This window comes from Octopus sinensis, linkage group LG3 (genome assembly GCF_006345805.1).
Source record: "Octopus sinensis linkage group LG3, ASM634580v1, whole genome shotgun sequence".
Taxonomy (NCBI): domain Eukaryota; kingdom Metazoa; phylum Mollusca; class Cephalopoda; order Octopoda; family Octopodidae; genus Octopus; species Octopus sinensis.
The window spans coordinates 136501940-136518238 of record NC_042999.1 but is presented as its reverse complement, the minus strand read 5'-3'; the positions used below and the strand labels follow the sequence as shown (position 1 = coordinate 136518238).

The 16299-nt window shown below is 33.7% G+C and overlaps 1 protein-coding gene and 1 long non-coding RNA gene across 2 annotated transcripts in view; one reads left to right on the top strand and one right to left on the bottom strand.

Annotated features, from left to right (window-relative positions):
* The window catches only part of LOC115209257 (neurexin-4), a 586511-nt gene that overhangs the window by 465710 nt on the left and 104502 nt on the right, over positions 1–16299 (bottom strand). The window lies entirely within an intron of this gene.
* LOC118762585 lies at positions 2103–7464 on the top strand. Its single transcript, XR_004998343.1, has 4 exons — positions 2103–2230; positions 3105–3350; positions 6706–6785; positions 7318–7464. It is a non-coding gene; the product is annotated as an uncharacterized LOC118762585 (long non-coding RNA).

Below are 16299 nucleotides of genomic sequence, written 5' to 3'. Positions count from 1 at the left end.
TTTCTACACTGGGGATTTTTTACAAGTGTAAACCTTGATATAAATGTAAACATTGACATAAGTGAGCCCTAAAACAAATCTAAACATCAATTTTGTTACCATATTTCAGTTGAAATACTTTGTCTTTCAACTTATTTTCCAAAATAATGAAGAATTTAGTTAAGTAAGTTTGTCATTGTTAAGCTGATGTTTAGAAGATAAATTAAAATGGAATTTTGATGGAAGATTTTAATTTAAATCAATTTAAAAGTGGTAGTTTGAATCATAGAATCTAGAGAAAGTTTCAGATGGGTTGGTGTCAAAAGGGTTAATATATAAGTAAACATTGATACAAAATATAATTTTGATACAAAAATTAAGCATTGTCTCTGCTGTAACTAACTGGCACTTGATCTGATCAATGGAACAGCCTGCTCGTGGAATTATCATGAGTGCTCCACGGACATGTGTATTCTAAACATAGTTCTTAGGATGAGTCAGCATGATGCAGAATGTGACAAGGATGGCCCTTTGAATAACAGTTACAACATATTTTTGCCAGCTGAGTGGACTGAAGCAATATGAAATAAAGTGTCTTGCTCAAGGACACAATGCACTGCTGGGAATTGAACTCATGACTTTAATTTTATGAGCTGAATACCATACCTTCTGAGCCACATGTACTTGATTTAAACCTTAGCACAGATTTAAACCTTAGTACAAATGTAAACCTAATTTTGAAAATAATATTTAAAAAATTAGATTGTCTCAATGGGTGGTATTGACTTTTATTGACTTTTATTGACTTCTTCAATAAAAATATTAAAGAAGTTAAATCTATAAATATTTTATTACAAGTGACAAAATTCACTGGTTTAACCCTTTAGTAATTAAACTGACCACATCAAGTCCAAAATTTCTTCCTGTTTTATGTTCAAACTGGTCAAATCTGGCTTGTCATACCTATCCTACAATGTCATTCTAAAAGTAAATGATCCTCACAGAACTCTTGAAGCAACAAGATAATGGATGATTAAATCAAAGCAATGTGAATAAATTGGTATTACATTTGACAACATAATCTGAGTGCTTTAGGGTTATCCTATATTCATGTAATTTCATTCAATGTTTTTTTATTGTAGTTAACTTGTATTATTAAGATCAACCACAAGAAACAAAATATTCCAATACAATATTGATTTCTATGAATGCTTCACTATAACTTCTATTACCTGAGTTTTACAACTTCATAACCATCAACATTTATGTAGTGCACATGCTCAAAGATTGCTGACATCATTTTCTGCATTGATCAAAAAGTGTTGGTTTCCCCTCTCTGTAAAACCTCAAAAACCAAAAACTTCATAAGAAGTGTTTCCAGATCAGTTCCATTGTGTGGATATTATTTTATAATACTTTTACAGACTATGATGACTGATAAGTTTACATCAAGAAGTGACCAAATCTTTCACCAGATTTGTAACAAAGTTGAACAGGAAATACATTCACAGCTGTTAAGGAGGAAGGGAGGTGAGGAGGATAGTGATGGGGAGGAGAAGGCAATGGAGCCGAATGAGAGGAGGAAGAGAGAGAGAGGGAGGATATTGATGATGATTAATCAAAAGTTGATACTATATGTTTCTTACAGTATTTTAAAATTAAATTCTTTTGATAACCATGACATGATAATGAACTCTCATTGATTTATTCTCAGTTGAAATTCTTTGTTGCCTGACCATATATAAAAATCAACAAAGTTTGTACTTAGGACAGTGTCATCATGCTGAAGTATTCAAATATTGAATGAATACATCGCTTACATTGTAATTTATTTTCTGGTTTATTTCATTTAAATCATTTATTTGCAATTTTAAAGAGAATCAATTTTACCCCAAAGCTAACTTTGATGAATTTCCTTTTTCATCTAGAATCTTTCAAAATGTTTGATTAGAAATTTCTGCATTTATTTATGCCCACAGCATAAACAGAAAGTAGCAATAAAAATGCATTTGTTTCAATATAAAATAATAAATTTCAAATTCTATAACATTGAATATGAACATTTATAAATAGTGCAAAACACAACAAAACTTACTAATTTTTAATTATTTCTTAATTTGAATGTTATTTTAATTATTCAAAATATAATGTAAATAAATGCTAGCTGTTGAGATGAATCAGTGCTGAAAATTCATTATTGAATTCTGAGCTAGTATCAAAGAGGAGAAATCAAAAGCATTTGCAGGCCCAGGTGAGGAGTAAGATTTTATATAGAATTTATTATGGTAACATTTTATATAGAATTTAAATAGAATTTATAAATCTAGTGATTTCTCAATTATTATATATTTACAATTATTAATTAGAAATTATTCTTGTAACTTATAAAAGAAAAATCTATATTACTGTTTTAGTGCAACTAATAAGGAATGAAGCATTTAAATAAAGCAAACATTCACAGCCAGATTCTTTAGAATATATTATAGTCAATGGTAACTGTATTTTGTACTAGTCAAATTTTGTACCTCTCTTCATAATTTATAACAATGTGATTACATTAGACCTTAGTATAATTTAGTCTCTGGAAGATGATGAGATGGCAAATTCAGTAAAACATAGCACAGAATACTACCTGGCATTTAGTTGCATTCTTTAATGGCCTTATTTCAAGTCTTGCAAAATTTACTTTATCTTTCAATCTCCAAGGATTGATAGAATAAATACTGATCAATTACTGGGATTTGTTGAATTGATAATACTCCTTAAACATGCAGCCTTGTGTCTATGTTAGAAATCAATAAAGTCAGGCCATCATTATTAATATTTTATCTGTTTTTAGTGATACCTAAGACTACTTGTGCAATATGTCACTCTCTCTCTTCCCAACCCAGGAGGAGACTTGAGGGAGATCTGTTTTCTACAACTAATAGATTGAGTAACTACATAAAGACTCCCACCTCTACTCTACTTGTTTGGACTAAGTGTGCAAAGATTTGTTTGTATAATGAGATTTTGTATCAATTAGTTTATGTATTTATATGTAATTAAAGTAAGTAAAGTATCATTATTTATTTATTATCTTAGAAATTATAACTTTCAGAAATTATCTACTGCTTATTTTTCAGAAAAATCTGCTGCTGCTGCCACTATCTATTCTTGAGTAAAATCCCATCTATTAAAGGAATATTTGCAAATTCTGTCTGAACAAGCAAAATGGGTTAACTTCTGCTCTGAATTACTACTAGTACCCACCCTGGTACTACAGGCTAGCCACTCTTTAATTACAGCAAACTACCAATATACTACAAGCTGCCCCAATTTTCCATTTGTAGAATTTCATACACTGCAATTATCATAACAGCCAGTCTATTGTGAGTTTCTCCTTCATCCTTCTTCAGTTTCAAGGAATTCATTCACTCCAAACAAAATCACCAGCCCTCTCCTTCCTCCCACTTGTTTCCTTAGTTCCTCAGTATCAGTACTCTTAGCAGAATTACTGATAGATGTGAGCCATAATGAAGCTGACTTTAATGTAAGGAGTACAGAAAGTCTGAAAATTCTGCACTGGAGAAACACAGCTTTTTAAACCATAATGAAGACAATGTATATTGAAGAGCAGCAATCCTGAATAAAATTGATACAATGTAGAGGGGACGATTTAGTTCTGACAGACTTCTGGTGCTGGTGAAACAATATAAATGTTCCCAACTCATGATGTAAAGATGTTGGTGACAGAAAGGGCCCTCTAGCTGTAAAAATGCATTAAAACATGACAATCAAATCAAAGCAAAACCTTAATTGCATATACAGGACTAACACGATATCAATGTTGTGCTTGGTAGGAGATTGGTCAGGTGAAAACATGTAACAATGTATGAGAACCCTTTTATTGTTATCAAACAATCATAAAAACTATTTCAAATGCTAAAAACAGATATTATATAATAATCCACCCATGACTGGTTATTGGTACAAAACTTTAGTGCTACCTTCATGAGTGCCAGTGCAATGAAAGATAGATCTGAAAAACGTACAGAAATACTGGAGCAGAGGTGACTGAATGTGCACTGTGTACAAGAGGTTAGATGGAGAGGAGCATTAGCTAGATTCTTCCCAAACAAAGGAAACACTTCTTCTGTATTGATAACAAGATTTTGATGAATGGTGTAGATATACTGTTGGCAGAGAAATGGATAGATAATGTAATTAGTCAGGGTATGTAATCAGAGTATGACAGAATAATTAAACTTAGATGTGAGCAGCATAATAGCATCAATTACTTCTGTACATACATCCAAATCAGAGCTGACAGATGAGGAGAAAGATCATATCTCTATGAGACCCTCTTGCAAGATACCTCATTAATGAATGACAGTAACTTTGATATTACAGCAGAGGACTTTAATTGACTTGTTAGGTAACAACATGATTGATAGTTAGGTGTACAAGGAAGCTATGAATATGATACAAAAATGAGAAAGGATCAAGACTCTTAGAGTTTGATGATGCAAATGAACCAATCATCTGCAACACTAACTAAAGGAAAATAAACCAGCCATCTGACCACCAATCAATCAGGTGAACATACAAATCAGATAAACAGAGTATTGAAAAAATACTAGATCTTTCCCTGGTGAAGAATGGTCCAATCAATATTGACTACTGATTAGTAACTTCAGAATAGAAGCTAGATGCACTCAGAAACACAGGACAGTCTGGAGAAAGAATGAGAACTGATATAAATTTTCTGCCAGACATAAGTTCAGAGTAGTTACAGGAAACATATGCAGAGAAGGAGAAGGAGATAGAAACTATAATATAGAGAAGACAGCTGGGAATTTCTACAAGACAATGTATTGCAAGCCGCCTATCAACTGTGAGGCTGGAACAAAATACCAGTGAAACAGAAGGTTACATGATGGTGGAATGAAAGAACAGAGCCATAGAAGCTAAGATATGGGCCTGGAAAGGCTGAAAGGAAGCAGGGAACTGTGAGTAAGAAAAGCTAGATGTCAGGTGCATGTGGTTCAAAGAGAAGCTACAAGTAGACCATTTGGTGATGCCCAATTTGCAGAAAGGCAGTCGATAGAAACTTTGGACTTGTAAAAGTATGACAGTATCACAGGTAAGTTGACCAAAAAGGAAGACTTTGCATATAACTGACACACAGGTGTAGTAAGCTGTAAGAATGCTTTTAAAGTTCTCAGTAGTCAAAAGATTCTCTTAACAAGGTAAACTATTTAGCTGAGGAAGAGGTGCTCCAAAAGTATAGTTGCCAGAGTAAGAATGTGGGAGGAGAAAGTTTAGGGAGATATTATCTCTGTTATCAATAAAGGGCGTCTGTTTCCTGAGTAAAGGGCAAATTGTATAAGCATGTATACAATGTGCAGTAATGCCTGATAGTGAAACATGGGCATTGAATGTTGAACGTATGTAAATGCTGGAAAGAAATGATCCACTGGTTGTGCATGAAAGCCAGAGAACAAATGAATTCAGAAAAACTGAGCATAAGAGGAATCAGATATCACATATGGGAGAGGATACTGTTGGGTAAAGAAGTGCTAAGTGGAACAATTAGTAAAAATGAGTGAGGAAAGAAAGTACTGAGGTGGGGATGAGGAGAAATAGGTACAAGTGGCAAAAGATGATCTGAAGATGCTGAACTTCACTGAGGAGATGCTGAATGATTGAAACAAATAGAGAGATTCTGATATGAAGAAGACATGTCTAACCCATGCCAGCATGGAAATATAATAAATGTGAAAATAATAATGATGGTGATGATGATGATGATGATGATGATGATGATGATAATGATGGCAGTGGTAGTGGCAGTGATATCAGCAGTGGTGACACCAGTGATGATGAAGAGAAGAAGGAGGAGGAGGCTAGAAGCAGGAGGAGACAACTGCAAGATAGGAAGAGCTTGATTAATGTGCTGATCTTGTGAATCACACTCAGACATATGTAACAACTCCAAATCAGCAGAAATATTGAGAACACATTTTCTGTATTCTACTGCATTACCTGAAGAGTAAAATTGCTTTTGTCTTTTGTATATGAGGCTTCCTTCAAATTAATTTTGTCAGAAACCTGACACTGAAAATGTTTAGATCTTCAGTGTGTGTGTGTGTGTCTGAGTGTGTGTATGTGTTTATATAATATATATGTATGTGTGTGTGCATGTATTTATATAACATATATGTATGTGTGTGTGTGCATGAGTGTGTATGTGTATTTATAATATGTCTGTCTGTATGTAAGCATGTGTGCACATATGTGTGTATGTGTCGTTATTTGTGATTCTCATTTCAACACTTATCATTTCCTAAATTGATTTCATGTGATTGTTAATTATGAACAAACTCTTATTTATATTTCGTCTTTCAGTTTATCTTGCTTCTAGTGCATTTTAAATCTAAAACATTTTATCATTATTATTAACTCAGGAAAAAGTCAGAGATACATTATTTGAAGCTGTAATAATTCTTCATAAATTGCAAGAACCTAGCTTTCTCTGAATAATTCAATGTTTTTTTATTTCAGGTTGTATTTTCAACTGGTTAGAAATTTACTCTTAGAATTGTCATGTCAATCAATACTCTTTGCGTCCTTCTAATTACATTTATGTTTTGTTAATAAATGATTGTTGCACAATCTTCCTTTTGTGAGTATTTTTAATAGTTGTCTGTATTGTTATCTCCTGCTTCTTCATTTTGTTTGTAGTTTTTGCCATTACTGGTTGCATGCCACAAAGAACAAGTTGAGAGTTCATGCTGACATCATACAGAACAACTTTATAGAAGGTAGTTTTTTAATAAATTACAACAAAGAAAAGAAAAAAATCCATTTATAATCATACTTTCATTTCCATATATGGTTTGAGAATAGCATTTCAAAAAATTATACTCATAACAGTTAATGAAACTAAACAAGTTTCATCCAATGTGCAACTTTTTGAAAATAAACTGTTTTATTTTAATATAGAATTAGGATGGAGCCTGTTGCAATAACTTTTCGGAGAATGGTACATGAGATTTTCAAAGTATATAATTTTGTTTAAGGGTTTATGAAATTATTTCAATGACATTAAATTCTAGAAAAAATTCTCTTAAATAATTGCAGTATAAAATTCATAAAATTGAAAACAAAATACTTTACAATAATATAGTCTTTGATAATGAAAGAGAGAAATATTTCCCTCTAGTGTTAATGTTTCAATGAAGAGAGAAATATTTTTATTTGAAATTTATTCATGATTTTATTTGAGCTGAATCCTATTGTGAACAATTCTGTGAAAATAAATCCCTTTCAACAATGTTTCTTTTTTTTTTTCAGTCATTGTATAAATCATGCAAATTGGATTTAAAAGCTTTCAAATTTATTATTTTAAAAATATTACAAATTTGAAACTTTGAAAAGCCAGAACTAATTCAAGGATTATATTTCATGAAATAAAGGGACAAACAGGCATTAAACCTCAAAGAATATTTTGTTTGTTTACTTGAATGTTATTTTTTATGTATGCATGTATATATGTATGTTGTCAGTTCATAAATGTTTTTGACAGCCATTTGCTGTCTTCCCCTCAACACTTCCTGTCAGGATGGTCTTTGGCAGTGACTCAGGGCACATTGTATGTCTAAAATATTATAGTTTTGTGGATTTAATTCTTGACAGTAGGTGTCTTTGGACTTTCAACTTTTCTAGAACTTCAAAATTTATTAACTTGTTTTTGCAGCTTAACCTGCTCAATCTGCAAAAGATCTACATCTCATATGCTTCTATCTTTTACACTGTAGCTATGTACATTGTCCAAGCTTCTGTAGATAATTGGCATAATACAACAGATTACTAGCCCAGTTTTAAATGCAGTGTTATGTCTTTTGAAGTGAAGAATTTTTTTCATTCTTAAAATGTTGTTTTGGCTTTATTATTTATTCTTTAAGATCGTTTAGCAATAGTTGTTGCTCACCCTTGGCAGCTAAGTGTTTATAGGCTATCCCTATAGGTGGTGTCCTTTCAGCTGTTAGCTTTGGTTGCATGCCAAAAGAATTCAGCTGGTGATTGACATTCAGCAAGCACAGGTGAGTGTGTGATTCTCTCAGCATTTATGCTACATGTGCACCTTCAACATGATCTCCATTAGAACAATTAGTCCATCTCAAATGGATGATTATCTTTAAGGGCTATTTCTACAAGTTCCCCTTTTTATTCTACATGAAGAAAACCCTATTGCTAAATACTAGGAGAATGACACGACATGATTGATTGATTCTAGTTTCAGCTTATGAGCTGTGGCCATGCTGGGGCACCGACATGTTTGGAAACACATCTGTTATTACATTTCTTGTAACCTTTGTAAAATCCTACTGGGATGTTTGAATCATATTCTGTACTGGAATAAACTCGTATATCTATTGCAGCCTTTTAAGTGATTTGTTTCTTTTCTTGTAAGAAAATACAAAGGGAATTCCATGTGAAGTGCAGAGAAGGAAATGCAGAATGTCAGGAGAAAATACTACATATCCAGCATGACTACTTGTTACAACTGTATGCATACAGTAGTAGACTAAGGGAACTGGAGAATCTTGGCCAGACAATCCCTGGACACAGGGGGAGGATATATGGATTATATATATATATAAAAGAAGTTGAAAATGCACTTGGGTTCGTTTTTTATTGAAACATTTTTAAAGACTTAACTGGTTTCACAGATTTCTCTGATTTGCAAGTTGAGATAGAAAGGTGTGGAGCTATGCTGCAACTGTCTTGGAATTCAGAAATTGTCTAGTTTTCATAGAGTAGCACGAGATAATTTTTGAATACCAATCAGAAGTGAGGCAGTTGCAGCATAACTCCATGCCTTTCTACCTCAACTTTCGAATATCAGAGAAATCTGTGAAACTGGTTCAGTCTTTAAAAAGTTTTTAATAAAAAATCTGAATGAATTCCTGTGCGTTTTCAACTTCTTTTCTCTATATTTCTACTTGTGTGGAATAAAATAACATTGTCTATATATATATAAGGAAGAATGTTATGATCGAGAAGGTGAATCACAATGACCTTTTTGTGTGCACAGTTTGTGACAGACCATGCCCTTCTTTTGCTGGGCTCAAATCTCATTTGTGAACCCATGGAAAACGAACCTCCACCAACTATTCTGTCTATATGTCTGTGTGCACCTTTCAATGCAATGTATGCCAGAAGGTTTACAAATCTAACAGAGGCCTCAAAAGACATTTTAAGATCTACAAAGATCAAAACTTATCTGCAGCTATTAGTAGTCCAAATTGGATATGCAATCTATGCGGGTGTCCTTTCAAAACATTGGTTTAAAAAACCACATCAGATGCCATGAAGGTACAGGAGGTGGTCAAACTTTGCATAAGGAGTAGACAACCACCAAAAATATTCATATTTAAATAAAGATAGCTATGGCCAGTTCATAGGGTTACCAGGGTTTCACATTCATAAAGCTGGTGGCCTATAACTTTTAAGCTACTAGCAGAAGTAGGATGCTCATGTAGGGACTATAACAGATATCCAGTGGAAGGCCAATGAAAAACCAAGGGGGTTGTATATAAGGCTGAAGTGGTATCTGACCCTAATAGCAGCAGTAGCTTTTCCAGCAGCTATGGTAGCAGCAGGAAAGGCAATAATAATAACCATGACAGCAATTTTAACAGAAATAGCAACAGTGCCATCACAAATGATAATGCTAATAATAATGATAATAATAACAACAACAACAACAACAATAATAATAATAATAATAATAATAATAACAACAACATCAACCACCACTATAGAACCAGTAGCAGCTCCATCAATGATGATGGTATAGCAATACCAACAGAGACACTATCACTAAGCAGTACCTCTCCAACCATAAATCCTCATTTAGGATCCTGGAGAGACATTTGTCATGTCCTTGGCTAGCCATGAGTGCTGCCTGAAGGATGAAGGGACTCCACATGGACTCATATGGAAGATCCTAAAAAAGCCATTTTCCTATGTCAACAGGAGCAAATGTAGCAAGCTGTGCATATTGGAATGGGTGAGAATATTTAAGAACTCCCTAAATCTAGGGAACATCTTAAATTCCAGGACAGAAGTCTTCAGATCCCACTTACACTTCAGGCAATTCCTGCTGAAATTGTGGGGCCTGCAAGCTGACTGGGTGGATTCCGGATAGCAGTCTAAGGCAGACAATCCCTTGGACTTGACCTTTCTTCTTTGTGGGTTCAAAAACTAGCCATGTGGCTTTTCTTCTCTCCGCTTCAAAGAGAAGCTATAGGCCACTGGCTATTAGGGTCTGACAAGACACATGTAAAGCTAAGTGCTTTATGGGCACGAAACTCTGGGCAACCCTATGAACTGGCTATAACTATCATTATCTAAATACTCTACTGTTCTATAAATTAGAGTGTACTTCTCCTTCTGATTTATGATTTACTGACAATATATATTTATATATATGTATACACATGTATATATGCAAGTATGTATGTATCTATGTATATATATTTCTTTACTACCCACAAGGGGCTAAACACAGAGGGGGCAAACAAGGACAAACAAACAGATTAAGTTGATTACATCGATCCCAGTGCATAACTGGTACTTAATTTATTGACCCCGAAAGGATGAAAGGCAAAGTCAACCTCGGCGGAATTTGAACTCAGAACGTAATGGCAGACGAAATATGGCTACGCATTTCGCCTGACATGCTAACGTTTCTGCCAGCCTGTCTGTCTGTCTGCCCATATGCATGTGTGTACATGTGTATATGTACATCAATATTCACTTACATTTCAAGATTCTTTGTCAATAGAGGAAGAGTCATTTCTAACTTAGACCTGAGACTCTTTCATTGGAATCTCAACAGTATCAAGAGAGTGTTTTTGCACATTTGTATGTATGTGTGCAATGTTTAGAGTTACTGTATGTGTAGAGTTGTACATTTTGTTTTATGTATGTATTTTTATGAATATAGCTGCATGTCTAAACATGCACATGTATACTCAAATGCTTAATTTCTGGGAAGTTTTACAAATTTTTACAATTCTGTTGATGACTTGAATCTGTAACAATCTAATTAGCTTTCTCTTTTCTGGTTTTGAGAAACCTAGTTTCTCAAGATTGTTGCTTAGGCAGTTAGTTACATATGTCAGTGCCTCAATAATAACGGGTATAAATCTGAACTTGTAATCCAAATAGAGTAACTGCAAATTTCTCAATAGTTTAGCATAGGTGTTTTCTTTTTTACTATTTCCAATTTTTTGTCACATGGCGGATGGTCTTCAGTAAATCATATATCTTTTTCTCTGTCTTTAAGGCCTATGATGGCTTTTTGAGTGTCATTCATGTACTACTTTGCAGTAGTAGACAGAGAATACAGACAGGTGCTAATCTGCCAGAATGGGAATTCATTACACTGCTGTAAATACTCCGCTCCGATTTTATTAATAGCATTTAATATTGTGTCTGTTGGTCTTTTGCTTACTTTGGTAGAGAATATTTTCTCTTGAAAAGAGTACTTCAAAGCCATGGTTATTGTTTCTTGAAAAATTTTATTAAGGGCATGTTTTACCAATATATAACCCTGACTACTAGAATGACTGTTGTGGTTGTGCCTGCTATTTATCTTAGTTGTAGTAGAGGAACAATGAATGGTCAGTTGCTTTAACCTGTAATGAAGTTTGGCTGGCAGGCTGTATGGTATCTGTTGGAATGTTGCTAAATGTGAAACTACATGGCGTAAAGAAGTGAATTTATTTTTATATCTTTGCTATTTTCAAAGTGTAATTTACAGAGAATTCATTTAGAAATTAAGAACAATTACCATACAATAAAAATACAACAAAGTTGATAACACTGCAGTGCAATGAGAAAAAAGAGAACAGAAATAAATAACTTTCTACTATGTTGTAATTTTAGAGCTTTTTTTAATATAAAGTTACATTTATTCTTTTATTATTTTACTTGTTTCAGTCGTTTGAGTGCGGTTATGCTGGAGCACCACCTTTAGTCAAATAAATCAACCCCAGGTCTTATTTTATGCAAACTTGGTACTTATTTTATTGGTCCCTTTTGCCAAACCACTAAGTTACAGAGACATAAGCACACCAACATTGGTTGTCAAGCGATGGTGGGGGGACAAACACAGATACACAAATACATACATATATATGAATACACGATCCGCTTCTTTCAGTTTCTGTCTACCAAATCCACTCACAAGGCTTTGGTCATCCCGAGGCTATAGTAGAAGACACTTACCCAAGGTTCCACACAGTGGGACTGAACCTGGAACCATGTGGTTGGGAAGCAAGCTTCTTACTGCATCTAACTTTCTTCTAATGTTCCACAAATGTACTTGGTGGCGTAATTGCTTTGCAGTGAAATAATTTTGTTCTGGGTGCACATCATCTGAATATGCTGTTAATCTATTCATATATCCAAAAGCAGGATTTTGTTTTGTTCTTTTATAACTGTTAAATAAATCCTTATTCAGTTCATAATGCCAAGAAAAATGTGTTTTGTCGTCACAGTTTCTTCTATAACTACAGCTTGAAAGTATTATATGTATATACATATGTATGTGACTTAGTGGCACGTATATACATATATATGTAGATTAGTGACATGTGGCTTAATGGCACGTGGCTTAGTGGTTAGAGTATTTTGGTTCACAATCATAAGGTCAGAAGTTCAATTCCTAGCTCCAGTCCACTTAGCTGGCAAAATGTACTTATATTTCAAAGATATTACCCACATTATAAGCCCTTTTCAGTATCATACTGAATCCCTCTGAGAACTATATTAAGGGTATGTGTGTCTGTAGAGTGCTCAGCCTCTTGCATTTTAATTTCATGACAAGACTGTTTTGTTCACTAGAAATCTTGTTATTACAACCAATGGAGTGCCAGTTTGTTTGATGAATGTATGATTTTATGTATCTATGTATATATGAGCATGTTTATGTGTAAATGAATAAATGCTTCTTGGTAGTTCTCTACTCTCTAAGTTAAAATTCTGCAGAGGTCAACTTTGGGATGATAAATAAAGTGCCAGGCTAGAGCAGTGGAAGAGCATGTGTTAGAATGTCAAACAGGATACCTTGCAGTATCTATTCTTGGTCTTTACGTTCTGACTGTACTACCTTTGATGATGCCAATGTCCAGCTGTCTTGGTCAATGCCTTATCTTTGGACAAGCTCACTAGCATGGAGAATAGTTGATTACATGAGCAACTAGTTCGAGCCCTACTTTGCAGGATACTTTTAACATCTCTGTGACTATCTCTGATGATCCTACTGTTTCCATTGAATTCATATTATAAACTGCCCCTTCAATTATACATCTGTCAACTTCTTTAGCAAGTTCCTCTTTTGGGTCTCCCACACATTCTCTAAATTCAGCAACCTCTCTCATAGTAACGTTATTGAGAGTGTGTGCCAATATCATTTTAAACACACTTGTCTTTGGCAACATGCTGACACTCTATTTTTCAAACCAGAGCACCTCAAGCTTTTGATCCTTGTGTTGCAGAGCACTGGAAAATCTCTTTTTTTCATGGGTTTTTCATAAAATTAGTCTTCCCATGACTGTACCTTAGAGAGGATCTTCCTTGATGCAAAAACCTCATGAGATATACAGAAACCCCAAAGATGTATGTGTGCATATGTGTGTGTGTGTGTGTGATATTTTACTTTCTCACACACATGCACATACACACACATGCATATGCACACTCACACATGCACACACACATATATATACTAGATTACCAGTAACCCATTGGGTCACTAGGAAACTCTGTGTTTCCCAGCAACAGAGTTTTGTTTCATGGGTTGGAAAGACTTGACTGCTATTTCTTGCATGCCCTGCAACCACGTAACAGGTGTTTCAGGTTCTTTATCGCAAATAGCTGTTAAGTAGTAGCAGGGCTTGCTATAAATAGCAGCCAAATCTTTGGAGGGGAAATAAGTTGAATGCACTCGAAAAAATCTATTTCACACTGAGGTTACCATCAGGTCTTTTAGAGATATCTATAGCATTTTTAAAGTGATTTTCACTTTAGAATATTTTTTAAATATGTCAAAAAAATTTTTGTAATGGTATTCACTTGAAAATAATTTTAAAAAACATTAAAATATTGTCTGTTTAAAAGAAAGCTAAAATATACATACTTACTGTACAAACAGCTTACACTTTTGAAATCACATTCATTTATAAATATTTGTAAATGATTAAAATATGATGTTTAACAAAAACGAAAATAGAAATTGTAAAAAAATCGTTTTTTTTTTCATTGTCAACTCACTATCTAACAGAAAGATACAAGTTTCTTCCCTTTCAGGGTGAAGATTATTTTCAGAACATTTTCCCATTTATGCACCATGTTAGGTGTTTATACCCTGAAAATCTCTATCTTGAAAACTACTTTACCGATTTACACGAAACTTGATTCATTCGATTTGTATTAACATTTCAGGGTAAACTTAATTCATGGTATTTTCCCATTATGTGCCAGTTTCACTGAGTAAACAAATAGTACAAGCAGGCAAGCAAGCAAGATTGAAACTGGCTTTTAATGTGTTATAGATTTAGTAAGAAAAGGGAGGAAGAGAATATGAATGCATAACCAACTTTGGTCTCAGTATATATTTTAATTCATGATCACATATTCATCACTGTATATATTTCATCTTACTACTTTAGCTTATGAGTGTTTGTGTTTATCCCACACCAAACATGTGCAATTACCTCCCCTGTCCCAAATGATAACTATCACCATTTACCTCCCCTTAGATTTTTCTACTTGTTGGTTCATTCACAAACTTTCATAGAAGGACATGGACTAAAATCTTCTTAAGAAAATACAAAATTACAATAATTTCAATGTCATAATTAGTGAAAGTGAAACCGGTTGACAACCACAATGCTCTTTCATTTAAAATATATTAAAACTATGTAAACTGTGTGCATTTCCTTCTTTTATTATATATATATATTCATATATAAAAACATTGATCAGAGAACAAACATCAAATTCGAGTCAACGACTTTATATATAACATCACACCTCCAAACATTTGATCATATATAAATATTACCACGGCCTTTAACATATTAAGAATACATATATAAAAAAAAAACACAAAAGGTAAAAATCATATGCAAATAAAAATACAGATATATAGAACGGCCTATCAAGTAGGTATATACAATCGACTAAAAATACTAAAGCGTTTCATGCGACTAAAAATCTTAATAAAATAAAATATCAATTGACTAAAAAAATTTTCTTACTCCCCTCATAAAAAATACATAAAAAAAATTCATTTCATAAAAATCATGGTAGGTTGGAGTCCAGGAGCGTAAGTAAGTTCCACAAAATCAAGTCAAACACATCTATGGCCATTTCAGGAGTTCACTGCCACGGTTTGATTACGAGTTAAGGTGCATCTTCGCAATGATCCCCTCATCAGGATGAACAGGAATCTCAACAAATTACTCATTTATAGGAGTTACAAAATAGATGCATACCTAATCTAAAGATAATAATCTATCGCAGGGCCAGTCCAAATTTTCTAGCCCACACACACAAAAAAAAAATTCTAACAAAAAAAAATTTATTTCATTGCTAAACATGAAAGTGGCTGCTAATAATAGGAACTTATACTATACAGTTTCAAAACCCAGTAAAACTAAATATTATTTACCACATCTGATTTTACTTCTATATACTTTCAGAAAAGTACAAGAAAACTTATGGTTGCAAAAAGGGATCCCCTCTGTAAATTTATTTAATGTTTTAGGCCCAAAGGACGTCAGGATGGCAAGAGTTTCCCTTATAGATAACTTACACTTGTTTATATTAACTCTAAATTAAGTTTGCCTCCATAGAAAGAGGAAAAATTATTTCTTGTCATATATATATATATATATATATGGCGTTAGGAAGGGCATCCAGCTGTAGAAACACCGACAGATATGACTGGCCTGGTGCAGCCTTCGGGCTTCCCAGACCCCAGTTGAGCTGTCCAACTCATGCTAGCATGGAAAGCGGACGTTAAACGATGATGATGATGATGATGATGATGGGTGAGGGAGTGCTATGTGACACAAAGTATCAAGTAATGTGGAGCTGAGTCAAACTGTTATTAATTAAGTACATATAACTCCAACAAAAATGGGTAACTTTCACTCATTTGTCCACTCACTCATGTAATACACATGAACACACACACACAGAAACTCAACCATGCATATATAACACATATGCATCTATGCATGTGTGTGTATATAA